The 5,504-nt window shown below is 36.1% G+C and overlaps 1 non-coding gene across 1 annotated transcript; it reads right to left on the reverse strand.

Annotated features, from left to right (window-relative positions):
• Window positions 1-2,139: 2,139 nt before the first annotated feature.
• Trnas-cga (transfer RNA serine (anticodon CGA)) lies at window positions 2,140-2,212 on the reverse strand. The gene has a single exon. It is a non-coding gene; the product is annotated as a tRNA-Ser (tRNA).
• Between the last annotated feature and the right edge of the window lie 3,292 nt (window positions 2,213-5,504).

Below are 5,504 nucleotides of genomic sequence, written 5' to 3' on the forward strand. Positions count from 1 at the left end.
TGATACAGCGTTCAATAAACTTTATTTTCTCTTTATTTTTATCTAAGTGATAACTTTTTTGTTTTGTTCAAATTGGACCTTTCAATAATTGTTATAAAACAATGCTGTGATGGAAATTAGACTGATTGTTTCTACCTCTATGAATCGTTCAAATCTGCATTAATATACTATATTACTATATTAATAATACTAATAACTTATCATAATTATTTCCTTTGTTGTGTGTGTGATTTTAATTTTAGCAGCAGAGAGGGTGAACGGACCACTTGCTTTAAAGTCCATTTATGACAATACAACTTTATACGAAAGAAATGAAAAATATAAGGCCAATAACCGAAGCCTCTAACCTAAACTGAGAGTTTCTCTAACTGGTTAAATTTTCGCTATTACAGTTTGGTCTTTCGTGTTTTCTAAATTTGTATATATTTTGTTTACCCGTCAGACACTAATTTTTGGTTGCACCCTAGCTGCCGCTGTACTGTATGAGTAATTAAATCATTATTATATCAGTCTCTCAACCAAAGATTTTATCAAGACCTATATGATATCGCGACAGAGGATCACGTAAATGTATCGTGATAAATCCGTGTGGGGTAGATTGTGCTTTTGAAAAGAAGTTTTTGAACTTAATCATGTCCATGTCACCACTACACCACGTTTGATGAATATTTCGCAGAGTATGTGTATCGATTCCATTAAACACAACTAAAATATTACAATTATCTCTGATCACTTTACGTATTTGTGCATATCGCTGAGTAACATATTTAAAATCGGTGTTATTGTGTCTGCCTCTAGAACATAATCTAGATGAATGTGATTGTTTGTCCAGCATTACATCATAGTATTGTACGAGATTATTAATACATCCATCGAGATCATATGCATATGGGGCTTCATCAATATTTGTTATAAAATTGTTAATATCATTGCCGTCCTCGTCCAACAATTTTGCATTTTCATTATAATCTTTAAGTACATCATAACATCTATGATCATCTACGGATGGAGCCTCTGAATATAATTTATCCCACTCGAACCATCTCATTATCAAATTAAGCAGTAATTGTGTTTTACCCAATCCGGATGGACCTATTATTATCATTCTGATGGAATTCGGTAATGTTGAAATATGTTTTACTGGCTCTTACTTTCGTGACGCTGAGAAATCAATGACATCCGTATTGTACAAATATAATAAATAATATGTATTTAAATTGCGTTCGATGCGGAGCATCCACCCCTCACCAGTGGAGTAAGAACAATAATAGCTGAAATTAAAAGGCGTACACTTACAGGTAAATGTGTAAAATGTAGTACCCAAAAAAATATAAATTTATTTCGTCTCGTATGAAAACAGGCGGTGATATTGCCGCTTCGTTAGGAAAATAACCACTAGCTCCATGGGCTAAATACCCAGGAGAAAAACATCTTCCAAGATATAATTATTTTGGTCCTGGAACCAGACTGGAACCAGACTTGATATCAGACTTAACGAACGAGATCAACGAAGACTTGGAAAGTATCCAATAAATGCAATTGATCAGGAATGTCACGTTCGCGATGTAGCATGCAACAATACGGATTAACAACAACGACATATTGCAAATGTGAAATTGATTCACTAGTTAACTTCGATAAAAAAAAAATCTTTCATAGAATCAATATCTAATTGGTTGGTAAGATCTGCGATGAAAGGTAAGCTAATATTCGGGGCTGGTAATTAATCAACCGATTAGTATAAAATAATGGAATCGATGTATTATTCTAAGAGGATATCGGAGGGGTAGAGCAGTGCTTAGTATACTTTATGATGCAACAAATGTTACACGTTCTGTGGCTGCAATCTGGTTAGCACGACAGGCAAATTTATATACAAACACCTGTTGTTGTTGTTGCTGTTGTGATTTGGATTTTTTAACGTAGCTTTAACAATTTTTCAGGCATATCGCTACGATGTCTGCAATGTGGCAGTTTATAGTGATGTCTAGCACTGGGGCATCATGCCGCAGACATGTAGCATGATGTCCCACCCAGTCACATTATCCTGACACCGGGCCGACCAGTCCTAACACTAACCTCTTAATGCTGAGCGCCAAGCGAAGCAGCTGTTAGTACCGTTTTTGTACGTCTTTGGTATGATTCGGCCGGGGATCGAACCCACGACCTCCCGCATTCGAGGCGGACGCTCTAACCACTAGGCCACCGAAGCATACCAACACTTAAACAAATTCAGTATGCACAATTTAATGTCAGCACTCCTAATGAAATCATCAAGCAGATATTTTAGTTTCAACATACGATGCTATTAAAATTGGTAGAGTTCAATTACGTACATACAAATACGCGTTAACTATCGTTGACGTTGCGAGTAGATATAAGGAATCAGAAACACTATCAACTACACAAGAGAGAAATGATGACGTTTTCAAAAACGATGGAATCGAATCTTCATACTACTTGGTCTGTCTTCTCCAGATCTGCAAGAAGGCCCAGATTGGGCCTCAACGAAAGATCTCCCTCAAATCCGACATCATTCACATCATACTCAGATCCGACCTCGCAACGGACTGAGGTTTGGATGTCATGCCGCCGTTGAGGACATTTATAGAGTGTTCGCTACTTCAGAATTGAAGCTGTTGACTGGCATGTACAATCAACCATCTTGAGCTTTCATCTGAGAGATTAAGCGTGGCAGAGGAATACATTGAAGCTTATAGATCCATTGGCGAAAGCATAGACAGCTAACAGACCCAAATAGATCAATCGAAACAAACTGTTAGCTTCGCTGGATTCGTCGGTGAAATGTCTTAGGTAAGAAAGTTTCAAAACTCATCATCTTAACCGTATGTTAGCGTCACAGGTCAGGTGACAACAGGTTGTATTGCGTATGTAAGTTGGAGAACAAGTTATCATTCACATGGGATACAGCCATTCTTCCCTTGTAGGATACACGTGGTAGGGGTCGGATGCTCAGCAACCCCTCCCCCTATTACTTATTCTCATTATTACCTAATGTGATTAGGAAACGTAATCGAAGGAGAAAGAAAACTTAAGTAAATTATGTTTCATTGAGAGTATTTAACCCAAACCATTACTTAATAACCCTTCCAACCACCATGGCCATTCAAGCACCCTCGTTAGGATCTCGCTCAATTAAAAACTAGCGACACGTGGAAGTGTTAATGGAAGGTAATGGATAAGAATGATTGCCCTTTGTCTCTTGAAATGTATAGAAAAAGACGACCCTCGTCCTTTAGTAGGGCTGGATTCGCTATATAGCAGGCTAATATTCCTAACGAAAAATGACTGGGTAAGTATTCTCAAAGAAGCATAATTTACGTAAAAATGTTCTTACGTTGCTTGTATATGTTGGAACCAAGAAACTGATTAACAAATTTCTTATTTCATAAACAGACAAAATGTATATGTAAATATCTGGTTTGCTATTAGGGCATAACATGTAACCATATATTTGGAGGCATACAATGTGCCCACATTATTAAGTTTTCACAAACCCGCTGAGTCAAGATGTGAGAGGTATGTATGTAATATCAGTTTAGATAGAGGAGAAAAAACCGAAATGTTTGGGATTATAATTCAATGTTTAAAACTGAGTTTTAAATTGAAATAGGAATCCACCTGATAAATAAACATAAAAAGGATATTTCGTTTCCTACGTTAATACCGGGTAGATTGCAACGCAAAGCCACTAGTCAAAATATGTTGTTATGGGTACCACAATATTACATATATCCGGTATGAAGATAGTAAAATAATTTTTGTTTTGTATTATATACCAAACTAAGTCTAGAATCGAAGTTTAGAAGATTAAACTCATTCTTCGGTATATAATGCTCACACCAACACCATTGTTTTCGTAAATTCACCTTTATCATAGCCTGATCACATAGATATGCGTGACTTAAGAAAACAATGGGATTTTGTTGACCTTACTTGTCACATTATATTACAGTTTTATCATTTTCTGAAAAAATGTGACCCTATCTGTAACTATTCAAGTCTGATTCGACAATTTATCAAAATTGCTTTATTGTTGTTGGTTTGGTTTTAAAGTAAATAACTTCAGAGATACGACAACAGCTTCTGGTCCAATTCTTTATCAAAGATTTATTTGTCTAAACTGTACGGCAGATTATATTTGTTCGAGCTAACAGATTAATCGTTTTATGTTGCTACATGTACATTCTTTGAGGGCACACACAATCAAACGTTGCATGGCATGATGGGATATCGTACATTTTCACATGTGAAAACATAAGGATATATTTTCCCATGTGGAAATAAAGGAATGAAAATGAATGAAAAGTAGTTCGCAAAAGTCTCCATATTTCGCGATTAAATATATAATACAATCAACAGGTGAAAGAAAGAATATGACACATCGGCTGGTGAGGAAAACGTTAATGAATGACTTTTTAAAGAAGATGAAAGAAATCAGATACAGATATGAAGACTAAATGTATAGCGGAATGAGAGTGATATTCGACTCTCTGAGATGTTCACATATTTACAACATGATTTGCGTTGCTGGCAACTACATCGACAGCCCCATCTGATGATTCAGCACCTAACATCTTCAAGTTGAAGATATTGCTAAATATGTTCGCAATGAACTTTGGGATATATTTATTTCAGACTATTTATGGATTTACTACTTATGCGTTCCGAAACTATTTGAATTCCGCTTTATTCCTTGTGTTATGAAATAGAGTCCGGGTTTAACATTAAGCATTTACAGCTGGGTTTGTTTACTGTATACGTCTCTATAACCTTTAAATCGTCAGGCATAGCTGAACACCATCATACATAGTCCCACACTCTAGGATACAACTTATAATAATAATCATTCATTTGTCCTAATAATGTTCTGAATAGTTAACTCTAGCGCTCGTAAATTTTCTTTGTTTTGAAAATGCATCAGTACACTGACACTCACTGACAAATGTCAGCAGTTCCAATAAATAGAACCTTAGCACCGTCGCATGATACTCTCATAATGATAAAATTAATTAATGCTATTTCGAAAATGATATTGGACCTGTGGGCATATTTATATTCTCTTTAGTATGGCATTTAAATCTACACGATTTGATCATATTATGATTCTATTCAAACACTCGTCATCAAAGAAGATCATTCTTCAGTAAGATATCAAATACGTATATAATATCTTCTGTACTTTCATGTTGTTCATTCGGATGATTTTGATATTTTCATGTACATTTAAAACCGCTCCGGTGGCCTAGTGGTTAGAGCGTCCGCCTCGGAGTTCGAACCCAGGCCGAGTCATACTAAAGACTTTAAAAAATGGTACTAACAGCTGCCCCGCTAGTCGCTCAGCATTATGAGGTTAGTGTTAGGACTGGTCGGTCTGGTGTCAGAATAGTGTCACTGGGTAGGACATCATACTACATGTCTGCAGCATAATGCCCCGGTGCTAGACATCGTAGCAATATGACTCAAAAATTGTTAAAGCTACG

The sequence above is a fragment of the Sinohyriopsis cumingii genome, chromosome 11, assembly GCF_028554795.1.
Source record: "Sinohyriopsis cumingii isolate HCF-2022 chromosome 11, ASM2855479v2, whole genome shotgun sequence".
Taxonomy (NCBI): Eukaryota; Metazoa; Mollusca; class Bivalvia; order Unionida; family Unionidae; genus Sinohyriopsis; species Sinohyriopsis cumingii.